Below are 14,238 nucleotides of genomic sequence, written 5' to 3'. Positions count from 1 at the left end.
TAAAAATAATTTTCCACTTCCAATTTTTGGGGACACACTTGGTCATTAGGGAAAAATCTACAACCCATGTATATTTAGAAATAGGTCTTAAACTTTCAGATCCCATGTCATAAAACTTTTCTATATCATGAAGTGCTCAACTGTTTGCCAGAATCGGGAAATGTCCATACTCATCCAGCTGCCAAACTCAAGCAAATGTGCAAGGTGTGAACACAGCTGCGTTACACTTTGTGTTTATTGTAAACTCTGGCCCGTTCTCGTATTTTGTAAGATGTAACAGTTCACACTTCTAATCTAACGCATGAGAATAGTTTAATCCTTCTGGGAGCAAGAGGTAAACTGTCTATAGTGTTCCAAATATAAAGCAATGTCAACAAAATTGATTTTTTGGCATAGTGTCTTGGAGAAAGAGAGTTGGCTATCAAGCTTAAAGGCAAGACACAGGGCATGTGTCTAACCAGATTTTCCACTTAGAGCCCTATGAATATGCTTGAACTATTATAAGAATTTCACTTGTGTGGAATAAGACAAAGACTGTGTTTGAAAGAGGGCAGAGCAGAGTAAAACATTCGATTGAGTGAAGAAGTATGAAAGTCAAGCCATGAACTGTTCAGCCTGGCGCCTGTGTGTTGAATGAAGGCAAAGTAACAGATGAGACCCTCACTATTGCTCTCCAGCCTTTTTGTGTCTCTGGCCAATCTCTTCTTCCCACTGTCACCATCCTCAAACCCCCAGTCCACCTCTCTGGACCCCTCAGGGGATGATGTGCCCTCTTATCAAAGAGACGATGGGATGGGGGCACCTGGGTGATTCAGTGGGTTAAGCATCCGACTTTTGATTTTGGCTGGGGTCATGATCTTTGGGTTATGGGATGAGCCGTATATGTCAATAGCTTTGCACTCACTGGGGAGTCTGCTTAGGATTCTCTCCCTCTGCCCTTCCCCTCTTCAAGTGCATGCGCTCCTGCTCTTTCTAGAACAAAACAAAGCAAAAAAAGAAAATGGAGTATTTGACCAATATTTTACATCTCCTTTCCCTTCCAGCTAGCATTAGACCTGACTCCTGCCTCTGAGGAACAGAGTTCCATGGTTCTCTGAAATACCGACCTCTCCACGTGGGTGGCCGATTCACACTGCCCCCCTGTGGTCGGACCATCTGCAACATCCCTCTGTCTCTCTCCCCGGCTGCCTATAAAACTGTTGCCGACTGAAAAATTTAAAAGAATTTTTTACTCTCCCTTGCTTTCAAGTTCCTACACTGCTTCTTTGCTTTCTTAGAGACCAGCCTGCATCAAAGAATATTCCACTCCCAAACCCCTTTCCACATCCCACTCGCTCGTCAGCCGATTCCAGGCCATCCTCTAACCTTATCCTCCCCAAATGTTTGCCAAGGTTATCCCTCGGGTCCCTCTCTCCCACCCATATCTTAAGAGCCAGGAAATGTCACTTAAAAATTGTCTTGAAGACGGGGACAATCTGGTAAAACTGGGCTAACATTGCCACAACGCGACCGCTGGCCCGAACAGCAGCTGGCCCATCTGGAGGTACTGTCACCTTCCTGAGCCTTTAGACGTGAGCTCGCGACCTGCTTTGTTTTCCCGACTCCGGCGCCTCAAGAAGGGCTGCGGGGAGCACCTGGCCTGTGCTGGGTGGTATTCCCTGCTCGCTGTCCGCCAAGCATCAGGAGTTCCCCAGACGCACACTGCGACGTGTGTTGGGATCCAGAACTCACTGGAACATACTTAAGAAGTAAACTTAATCATAACAGCTTGCCCCAAACCTGCTTTTTTGTGGCTAGCCACGGACGAGGGACTGTGCGGCGATCTGGAACTGAAGCAGCTCTGCCACTTCGGAATGTCGTCGAGCTTCTGGAATCAGTCGGTCTTACTCAGGAGTCCCTCAGGGCTCCGGACCTTGGAGGGGGCTCTCTTCCGCCCCCCAGTGTGCCAGCATCGCTCCGAGCCTGGGGCTTTCTTTTCTTTCCATGTGCACCTGTATCACCGTCTTATCTAATCCACTGCCACCCCCAAACTAGCAAAAGTGCCAGTGTAGACGCGTGTATGCATGTTTATGTGTATGTCTGTGTACATACACACATATATAAAACCGTGTCCTTTGTATGTATATGCATAGACCATATAAAATGTATCATCTGTATATATCTGTATGACATATAATAGGCAAATTTATGTCTGTATGTAACACATAGCATATTTCTATGAGTTATAATTTTTATGCACATAATATATAATTTCTCTCATTACATGACTGTGGATATATCAATATCAATATCAATATCAATATCTATATCTATATATAAAATGATAGGTGCACTAGGTATTAGTATGTCTATGATCTAGCTCCATCAATTGTTTGTTTCAAAATTATAATATACAGGCTGATTCCGTTTTTTAATGTTACTTTTGAAAAATACAGCTTCATGTTTTTGGTACACAACTTTGAAAAGGAAATAAGGGAAAAGAACAAAATTCATAAAATAGCTACCGATGTTTTGATGTGAGTACTGTATTTTATATAATACAAAAAGTCATTGATTATGAGCTATACCTCTAAGAAAGACTAAAAAAAAAACAACCAAGGTGGGGAATTTAAGAAGATACTAGGAACCCCTCTCAGCTCACATGTGAATCTGGAACACAGAAAGTACAACACACCATATAGAAAGAAGCAGAAAGAAATTTTAATTCTGAACTTAGTGCTGGGGGAAGGAAGGAAAAAAAAAATCCTCCCTTGATAATTTGAATTACAAGCTGTTACATATATGCAGGCTTGTGGTTTGAAGTCACAACTCCCGTGTGGTTTAAAACTCCTAGAGAAGAGAATTTAATTCAATTTAACAACTGGCAGAATCAATTCCAAATTCTCTCTGGAAGAATCCTGTCGGCAATTGTAAGACACAATTGATTTTAAGGTGCAAGCAGGTTGTAAGAGAAGAGTGCATCACAGAATAGATAAAATCGTTTATTCTGAATATATATTTATGATTTTTTCTTAAAAAATGACATCATATCCTATATGGTTTTTCTATCCAGTTGGTTACGGCATGAGCTTTAGAGTCAGACAAACCCGTATTCTACTTAATTGCTCTGTAAGTTCCTAATCTAAGCACTAAGCTTTAGCCAGGAATTTAACCTAAGTATTTAAGTGAGAAAGTACTTCTAAAAAGTACATTACTCCTTCTTTTTCTTTTTAAGATTTTATTTTTTATTTACGACAAAGAACAAGAACAAGCAGTGAGGGGAAGAGGGAGAGGATGATGCAGGTTCTCAGCTGAGCAGAGGGCCCTCCTGGAACCCTGAGATCATGACCTGAGCCAATGGCAGACACTTAACCAACTGAACCATGCAGGTGTCCCCCTCTCCCTTTCTTTTTCCTCCCACCTTTTTTCTTTCTTTCTTTCTTTCTTTCTTTCTTTCTTTCTTTCTTTCAAGTAGACCCCGTGCCCAATATGGGGTTTGAACTCACAGCCCTGAGACAGAGTTGCATCCTGCACCAACAGAGCCAGCCAGACTCCCCAAGACTTTATTTCTTTAGAGAAGTTTGAGGTTCACAGCAAAATTGAGAGTAAGGTATAGAGCTTGTCAATATATGCCCTGCCCCCCACATGCATCATCTCCCTGTCATCAACACCCCTACCACAGTGGGACATTTGTTACAACTGATGAACCTACACTGACACATGGTCATCACTTAGAGTCCATAGTTTACATTAGGGTTCACTCTTGGTGTTGTACATTGTGTGGGTTTGGACAAATGTATGCTGTATCCATCTTTATAGTGTTCATCATTGTAGTATTATAATACACAATAGTTTCCCTACCCTAAAAATTCTGTGGGTTCCACCAATTCTTCCTTCTTTCTCTTTTCAGACTGGCTTCTTTCACTTAAGTAATATGCATTTAAGTTTCCTCATGTCTTTTCCTGGCTTGGCGGTTCATTTCTTTTTAGCATTGAATAATATTCTGTTGTCTGGATGTACCACTCACCTACTGAATGATATTCTGGTGGCTTCCAAGTTTGGGCAATTATGAATAAAGCTGCTGTAAACATCCATGTGGACATAAGTAAATACCAGGCAGTAGAATTGCTAGATTCTGTGTTAAGAGCATGTTTGGTTTTGCAAGAAACTGCCAAACTGTCTTCCAAAGTAGCTGCACCATTTTGCATTCCCACTAGCAAGGAAGGAGAGTTCCTATTGCTCCACAACCTCATCAACATTTGATGTCGTTAGTGTTCTGCATTTTGGCCATTCTAATAGGTATGTAGTCCTATCTCATTGTTTCAACAGCTCACTTTTTAAAAATTTATTTATTTACTGTTTTAGCCAAAATCCAGGAATGAATAACTGCTCACTTTTTAAGTCCTCTATTTTAAATTATCTTTGTCATCAGATACTTGCCTGGTCTGCTTTTAAAACTCCTTCTCATTTCATTCTAACATGACCACAGACTTCCTAACTTCATCCTTTATTTGACTTCATAGACACTTTATCTCCAGTTTCTTCCAGACTTGGAGGCTACATTAACTACCTTCAAAATGTCTTTGTGGGACACTGATGCTTTCTTTTATTTTCAAGTCTTTGTTTTTATCCTTCTTGGTTATCTTCCTGCCATTCCTCTCTACTAGACATGAATCCGCTTCTGGTTACGTGTGACCTTCTTCTTTGTAGTTGGAGTTCCTTTAACAAGAGAATCTTAAATGGAGCTTTGTAACCTCCAGAGGCTCTATTTGGGAAGGAGAATGCATTTTCACTGAGTCCAGGTCATGAATCATGAGTCAAGTCCTGTAAGAGATCCTGACGTTCACATTACCATGAGTGGGGAGCAGTCTGCCTGGTGTAGCAACAATGGCCCAAGTCCCATTATGATTCATAAGGTCCCCATTCTTCTCCAACTTGCTGATGCTGCAAGCTACCAAATTTCAAAGAAAATACTAATTTTATAATTAAAACAATAAATTACAGGGGAAATGAAACTAAATTCACAGGTAGTTCAATGGACATATCAACATTGATTAAAATGGTCAAACAAGAGACATAGGTGACAATTGCTTGAAGAATGGTGGAACAAGGCTCACAAAATTTCAAGCACCATAGGGTAACACAACTAACAGTGCACCAGGTAAGAGCATCAAGTGACCCTGAGGCAATGTCTGTTGCTGATTAATGGATGTTGTAGCAGCATAAGGAAAAGAACCTGCCACAGGCAGGGCAAACAAGGTCAGCATATCATGAAGAGACAATATCGTGCTTTTAACATCATGACATGCAGTTTGGTTGAGTGAATCCAACTGAAATAGTCCCACGGTAGAAACTGAAAACAATGTTTAAAAGCATTTGCCATGACATAGGATAAGCAGGTGTATTTGTTTTTGTTTAAAGATCTTATTTTTAAGTAATCTCTACACCCACCATGGGGGCTCGAACTCACAATCCCAAGATCAGGAGTTGAATGCTCTACCCCCTGAGACAGCCGGGCACCCCTGTATTCATTTTTTATGCTCGGATAACAAATTACTGCAAATGTAGTGGTTTAGAACAACACCCATATATTAACTCACAGTTTTTTAATTCACAGCAGTTTTGGTGGATTTGGCTGGTGTCTCTGCTACAGGATCCCACAAGGCTAAAATCAAGATTAGCAATAATACGAGCTATGTGTTTTGTTTTGTTCTCTGGAGGCTGTGGAGAAGAGTCTACTTCCAAGCTCACTCAGGTTGTTCACAAAATCAAGTTCCTTCTAATTGTTGGACTGAGGACTCCGTTTCCTTGCTGGCTTCTGTCCCCTTCACGTGGCCTCTTCCATCTTCTGCCACCAATGGCATGAAGAGTCCTTCTCAAGCTGCAACTCTCTCTGACTTATCCTACCTCATTGTCATGCCAGCAGCAGGAGAATTTCTCTACTTTTAAGGCCTAATATGATGACATTAGGTCCACCCAGGTGATGTCCCCTTTTTGAGGGTGACACATAACGTAACACAATCACAGGTGGGCTGGTTCCACTAATGCACAGGTTTGGAGAGTTAAAGTATGGAATCTTGGGGTCCTTCCTGGAAATTCTGCCTTCTGCGGTGGGTTGGTAAAAACACAGAGGAATCTCCAGCCTTATGGACACAGAAATTAGAAACTCCTATAAAAATACATTCGTGGAGAGATTTTGTTGTTGAGCTTCTATTTGAAGAGCAGTTCTGATTACATGATGGTTTCAGTTCAAACTTCTACCTTATTTTAGCATTTTTGCGTTCTTCCCCATCCCCAATCCCCGCCCTAAGTAATTAGTCACCGGACTTTATAGACAAATATTTTTAGACAGTTTTTTAAAAAGATTTTATTTATTTATTTATTTATTTGACATAGAGAGATCACAAGTAGGCAGAGCAGCAGGCAGGGAGAGAGGGGGAAACAGACTCCCTGTTGAGCAGAGAGCCCAATGTGGGACTCGATCCCAGGACCCTGAAATCATGACCTGAGCTGAAGGCAGCGGCTTAACCCACTGAGCCACCCAGGCGCCCCCTAGACAAATATTTTTTTATGTTAAGGTGATCATGAACTCAAAAAAGAAGTAGCTAAGCTTTTAATGATACAAATTTTATAGGTAATAAAGGCTTGGAAAGAATATGCATACATAATGAGCTATACCTTTAAACTGTTTTGGTTTGGGGATAACATCTCCTTATGAGGTAGCATGACCTACTGGAGGTTTCTTTGATGTCAGCTTTTGTAGAGGTCAGATTAGTAATTAGGTCTGAGGACTGTTTGAATCCATGTAATGTTGTGACTAGGGCTAATTCTGTAACTATGGGATTTTATTATTTACCCTTTCTGAGGTAACTTTGGAAAATGTCAAATAATGAAAGCTTGTCTCTCACCTGCCTTTATCTCTTGTCATAAATACTCTAATTTTTTTTCCCTCTTGGCTCATACTTCTCTTGACATATTACTTCTTTACTGTATATATCTCTCTTGACCACCCCCCTCCCCCAACTAGAATGTCTGTCTGTGAAGGCTGAACCTCTGTGTTGCTGCTTCTATTATCCTCGTGCCCAAACGGTACCTGACACATATAGTAAGTACCCAACACGATGTGTAGAATGAAAAAAATACAGAAAAATTAGGAGGGACCTCAGTTTTCCTAGAAATAGTTCAAGCAAATGAGACGCTCTGTCTTTCTTTAATTAGAAGCTATTGTTAGGAAAGATGAGATATTTCAGATGATTTATATGCCAAACGTAGGTGTGTGTGAAGTTTGACTCTTGGTAAGAAAGATAAGAATTACCTCTTGGAAAGAGTTCGGGAAAAGAGGCAGGTGGGATTGCAGGGAATTGTGACTTCAAGCTAAGCTGTCGTGCAGACAGAGGTAGGTGTCCTTTGGCCACCAGGACTCATGACCTATGCCAGTTTTTGTGACCCAGAGACATCATTGAGCATCAGAATTAAGGGGACTCTAGAATCAGCTTGGATTCAAATGCAGAATGTGGAGTTTCGAGCAATTAATCGAGGATGCTTGTGGTTTTCCCAACCTAGCACCGGCTTCTGAAGCAGTCTTTGCTCACAGGTCTCTGCTCCAGGAGATCATCATTCTGTTTCTGCCTCTCTCTCTCTTTCTCTCCAGTGTGGGCAGGACGGGGGTGAAGTGGGGCTGTGAACCCTATGACCTGACTCATCCGGCAGATTTAAAAAGAGGTGATTGATTGATTGATTGATTGATTTTTTTTTTTTTTTTTTAAGAAAAAGAGTTTTGGATATTCTGGTTCATTCAGCTTTTTACTTCTCATCAGGATGGTAGAGCAACTGTAGCAATTTTTAATCCCTTCACATGCTAATGTAGAAGCCCAAAGTTATTTTTTATTCTGCTAATTATATTTCAACATTACTGCTAACTTGCCTCTCTAATACTGTTTATTGTATATTATGATTTTTAAAAAAGATTGTTCCAAGTTCATAGACTTCATGAAAATGCCAAAGGGAGCCACGGCACACACAAAAAGTTAAAAAACCCCTGATCAAATTGGTGTTTTGTTCCATGTTGTTGGTCAGTCAGGTCTTCCAAGTCTGGTACTTTCACGGAGTTTTAGGGCAATGGGTTGAGAATCACACAAAGCAGCTTCTCAAAGTAAATTCTTCTTGCAGCTTTGTACAAGAACTGAGCCCAAGTTTGCTAGCCAGTCAACAAAGTTTCAGAACAGAGAGTAGAGCCGATCACTGGCTCTTCCTGCCGAAACCACTGAAAGAATCACACAGACTCACTGGAGAATTGTCTCAGATCCAGTGTTTTTTTGTTTGTGTGTGTGTGTGTGTGTGTGTGTGTGTGTGTGTAAAACAAGATTTTATTTATTTATTTGACAGAGAGAGATCACAAGCAGGCAGAGAGGCAGGCAGAGAGAGAGGGAGAAGCAGGCTCCCTGCCGAGCAGAGAGCCCAGTGCAGGGCTGGATGCCAGGACCCTAAGATCATGACCTGAGCCCAAGGCAGAGGCTTAACCCACTGAATCACCCAGGCGCCCCCTCCAGTGTGTTTTTTAAAGCAGTTTAGAAAAACCTCATTGCCAGAGAAGCCTTCAGTTACGTTTCTGGCCAGTCTCTCTTTCCCAGCAGCTGCTCCCTGCTAATGGAGAACTGGGCATCTCCATGCTGACGAGGACCTGGGGACACAGGAGATGGAGAACTGCAGACGCGGAGTTCTCACCGCCCGAATCTCATTTGTTGCGCCGATGCCGGCTGCTCCTGTGGGCAAACCTGACCACACGCTGCCCGGGAATGGCTCTATTTGGTCTTGGCAGAACCCAAGAAGGTAATGCTTTCCAGAAAGGCCAGGACAAATTAAACATCCAGAGGAGAAGAACGTGTGTTGACAAAATGCCTGGACCCATTTTTCTTTTCTTTTCTTTTTTTTTTTTTAAGAGATTTTATTTATTTATTTGACAAACAGAGATTACAAGTAGGCAGAGAGAGAGAGAGGGCGAAGCAGGCTCCCCGTGGAGCAGAGAGCCCGATGAGGGGCTTGATCCCAGGACCCTGGGGTCATCACCCCAGCCGAAGGCAGAGGCCCTAACCCACTGAGCCACCCAGGCGCCCCCCCCCCCCCATTTTTCAAAGTAAAAATTGAAGCTGTGCTTTTGGAGGATATGGGTATAGATCACTGAAAGCAGGCTTAGTTTAAAGGGAAAAAAGTAATAGATGGCCTTGCTCCATTTCCTGCTTCAGCTCCTCTATTTCTAAAAAGATACAGATAAGAAACAATCTGGGGAATGGCTTAGTTCCTACCCACCCCCAACAATACACATTATGGAACAGAAAGGATTGGATCTTTTGTCAAAAAGAAGATACCAGGGGCGCCTGGGTGGCTCAGTGGGTTAAGCCTCTGCCTTTGGCTCAGGTCATGATCCCAGGGTCCTGGGATAGAGTCCCACATCGGGCTCTCTGCTCAGCAGGGAGCCTGCTTCCTTTCCTCTCTCTCTGCCTGTCTCTCTGCCTACTTGTGATCTCTCTTTGTCAAATAAATAAATAAAAATCTTTATTAAAAAAAAAAGAAGAAGATAACAAAGAGTTCCATTTCTTTATTCAAATTATCTTCTTCTAATACAGTTGGGTAGAACAAGAATTTGGAGGTTTTTATTTTGTTCTGTTTATAATGGATCCCTTAAATCATCTTTCACAATCTTTCAGCTCTTCTTTCTGATTTACCAAACCCTGACTATTTATCTAGAATTTCATGGCAAACAGAGCCCCCAAATTCCTAATCGTTCTCAGATCTCCTAGCACATTCCCACTCTATAATAAAAAAAAATTTTCATAAATGAACCTATATGTGTTCTACAAGAAAGAAGAGAAAAGCTGAGGAGGTGAAATTTATGCAGGACAAAGGAATTGTACCTAGGATTGAGTTTCAACTTAAGTACCTTAGTTGAGGAAAGAAAGACTAAACAATTGTGATGAACACAGAGGAACACTTTAGTTAATTTATCTACTCCCCACCTCTGAAACTGTGGCTGAGGAGTAGACACTGAAGGGAAAGGCATAGAGTTTTGAGAACTCATCAGCTTTGTTTTCCTCTTGCCTACATAAGGGTATTCTACTTACTGTTATCAGTTTGGGGGAAAGGCCATATAAAATTATTTTTTGATACTCTGATAAGTATATTTATGGAGTACCTTTATTTTCAAAACTTTTGAAAGAGTAAGAGAATCATATGGAAGAAAAGGGGGATTTATATGCAATAAATCTGCAGATTGTTTTAAAAAATGGAGCCAGAATAAAGAAAGAATGCTGTCTACACCGTGGGCATAACACACTTCACACTGATTTCTTCAGGGTTTCTTTACCTGGTGTCCATGTACCTTTGTATTAAGGGAGGCTACAAATAGATGGGAAAATTTATATTCTTGTTTTTTTTTCTTTTTGAAATTTTCACTGAAATTGAGTACTTCCTTCAATTATGAATATAGGTTTTATTATACTGTCAAAGGGATTCATGCATGGCACTACACACAAAAAGAATGTTAAAACTTCTTGAATAGCAGTATTTTCACCAATAAATGGGAAAATAAAATTTCTCATATTTGAACGAAAATATCAGTGCTTTCAACTAGTAAACATACAAATCTGGTAAGAAAGGTTTAGAGCAAAGGACGCTGATAATATTACCCACCACACTCTAAATATATATCATCTACAACTGCTATTTTCAGCTCAATTCTATCTGGTTTTTTGAGTACAAGAAACAGATACTATCAAGGTTCTGGGGGAGTAGTAATTGCAAAAGCTTCCAGTGTTTTAAAGCTGTTAGGTACATGGTAACTATAATGAAAGGAATGAGTGATATTTTTTCTTTATTGAGAGATAAGAAGCAGTTATTTAATACCTTACTTGGACTCTGTGTGTACTGGGGGAGCCTAGGTCCTCATAGTATTTATGGCTTTCTTACATTATCTTATAGACCCAGTTTTTTGAGCATCCACCTTGTATAAGACATGAAGCCAAAGTAGGGGGGGTAGAGTTTTTGGGCCCTTGGAGACACCCTCATTCACTCATCCACACAAACTAACATACTCTTCCTGGTGATTTCATGAAACTCTAACCAGCTAAGGTCAATTCTACCTCCCTAACTTCCACATCCAATTCTCCAGGTCACTAGGGCCAATGGACAGAAGACAGTAGAGAGATTGTCACAAACTCATTCATTGTAGACCACAAATGAAAGCTTGTTTCCCAATAATGGTGTTCTAGAAGTATCATTCGGATTTTCGGTATATGCTGCTTGGGAATTTCAAGACTTATCAGGTTTGAGCCAAGTTGAGTCATTTGATTTGTATTCCTTATTCAAAGCAAAGATAATTGATGAGACAATATTGGACATTTCAGTTGAAATGCGGAGTCTCCTGATTTATTGCTGAGGCAGGTACTTTAATTTTCAAAATAAGTTATAAAAAATTGACTCTTTTGAGTATCAGTTTGACTCTAACAACATTATAAGAATAACCAGCTGAGGCAATAGGAAACTATGGTCAAATGCCATTTAAGTCATATGGAAAGAAAGCTACTTTGATGCCTCTCAGCAAATGGAATATATTTTAAAAATGGTTTTTAAGGTATTTGTCACTTAGCATCTTTTATCCAGGTGAAGATGTACATCTCTGCCCAATTTCATGAGGAAGATCTCCAAACGCTGGTCCTCACATTCTTTCTCAAACTAAGAGGTAGAACCAACAGTATAGGGCTCATTTCGGTGCTGAACTAATTCTTAGGCTAGGAGTTCTGTAAATGTGTCTAACCTTCAGGATACTAATCTACCAAACCTCAGTTTCCTCATCTGTAAAACAGGCATAATAATAATAGCAGCTACTTCACAGGGCTGTTAAGGGAATCAAATGAGATAATTCAGGTAAAATGCTTAGCAGAATATCTTGTCCACAGTGACACCAAATACATGCTTATCACATTTATTATTGTCATATTGTTATTATGCACTTCCAAAATAAAGCCACTGACATGTGCTACACCAACTTCCCAGTCTCTTCTCCATCTGTAAATTTATTTTCTCTGTCTCATCCTTGCGTTAGTTAGTTTTGTCCCAGAAAGAGGTCTACTTCCTCTTGATTAGTTTCCATTCTCCATCCATATACTTGGCCTTATTTTTTCACATTGCTTTCTTGATCTTCAATCCCTTCCTAGCTTTGGCTTTTTGTCTTAAGTCTATAAACATGGTCAAACTCATTCTAATCTGAAGATCCTTCTGACCCTAGAACCTGTACCAACCCCCTCAACTGCCCTATCCATCTCCTATAGTCATACAAACGTCTTAAACTTTTTGACATACAATTGCCATGTCTTAACCATTTCCAGTCCCCCACTTTGCACTCTGAGCACACTATTTGTTTCTAACCGTTGAGTTTTTGTGCAAGTTCTCTTGGAAATTCCAAACCTCATTTCTTCATCTGGGTTTCTTTTCTTCACGTGGATATCTTCATATTCTTCATGGACAGCTTCTCCTTACCAGAAAAGTTTCATCTCAGGGGTTACATCATCAAGAAGTATGCCCTCTTGTAGGCAGTGGTCATCAGATCCTCTTGTGTGAGCCTACGTGGTTCCATCCCTCTCTGGTACAGCACTTACCTGTGTATCATAAGCATCTGTGCCCCTCAAAAAATGCTTGCTAGACTGAGGTGACCTCAAATACTATGTTGAAGGACTAACTTTCAGGAAATCTTTTTTAGGATATTAGATCAAGTAAACAATGAAATAAATGCCAGTAAAATTTCTCTCTTTCTTCTCTCAGAGAAAATATCCATCAGCTAACTATGAAAATCTTTAGCTGAGAAATATTAGAATAAGTTCATCTTGTTAATTTGCTCATCATTAATGAGCTTCCATTATTATATATGTCAATAGATGAATTGTTAAATGGATGGATGGAGTAGATAGAGAAACAGTCTAGAAAGCAAGAGTCCTGAGTTAGATCTAGTCAACTGTGTGAATCAACTCTGTGATCTTAGAGAATCCATTAATTTCTCCATACTAATATCTCTTTCTCAATTTCACCATCAATAAATATGGAAATAGTAGGTTTTGCCCTGTCTATATGACAGAGCTGTTAGGAGGTTAAATGAGATAATAATATATGTCGGACTTCTGTATTTAAATAGTCCAGAGGTGCCCATCTGGGTGGCTCAGTCAGTTAGACTGAGATCTGATTCTTAATATCAGCTCAGTTCTTGATCTCAGGGTCGTGAGTTCAAGCCCCACACTGGTCTCCAAACTAGGCATGAAGCGTACTTATATTTAAAAAATAAATAAATAGTTCAGTTGTACATAATAGAACAGCATTGTTATTAATAAAGACACAATTGTTATTCCCAAATAATTTATAGTCTAATAATTTAAAGATTATTTATTTATTTATTTGACAGAGATCACAAGTAGGCAGAGAGGCAGGCAGAGAAAGAGGGGGAAGCAGGCTTCCTGCTGAGCAGAGACCCCCGATGTGGGGCTCGATCCCAGGACTCTGGGATCATGACCTGAGCTGAAGGCAGAGGTTTTAACCCACTGAGCCACCCACGCGCTCCTCTAATAATTTAAATTGGCTTAATTCTTTCCATTGAATGAATCACACAATGAAATCATACAAAGACTTGCCATTAATCTCTGTGTTTATGTTATAGTTATTAATATTAATTATAATTCATTAATAATACTTATATTTATTAATAAGCATCAGTATCTGTTTATATTAATGTTTCCAAGGTCATTTAAGTCCAACCAGAGTTATCTAGGGCTACAGATTTATTTCCAGGCCCAAATCCTTGTTTTTTTAATTTAGCTATAAATAAATACCTTGAACACTTTATTATATGTTTCAAGCCTTTCAACTTAGGTTAAAATTAAACTTAAGACTCAATTTACAGTTGTAAATGACTGTTTTTATCTCATTTTTCGCTCAAAATTTTCAGCCCAAGTTCTTTGGTGAGTGTGGTGGATACGGCTCCGCCTAGCTAACAGCCTCTCCCCGCCGTCTTCCACCATGTTTATGGAGCACCAGCGACAGCAATGATTTACTGGCTTCTTTCCCAGGAGATGAATCGCAGTTGCTCTGAGCCGGTCACAACAACCTCATTCCTCTTTGTCAATGACTGGTTTACAGGTTGGCATGTGACCCAAATCTGGCTCATGAAGTCTAAGAAGTCTGTTGCGCCGGAGTGAAGGATGTTCTGGGAAAGATTTTCTT

Source organism: Mustela lutreola, chromosome 5, assembly GCF_030435805.1.
Source record: "Mustela lutreola isolate mMusLut2 chromosome 5, mMusLut2.pri, whole genome shotgun sequence".
NCBI lineage: Eukaryota > Metazoa > Chordata > Mammalia > Carnivora > Mustelidae > Mustela > Mustela lutreola.
The sequence above is the reverse complement of the archived record's forward strand: the minus strand, read 5'-3'. Positions refer to the sequence as shown.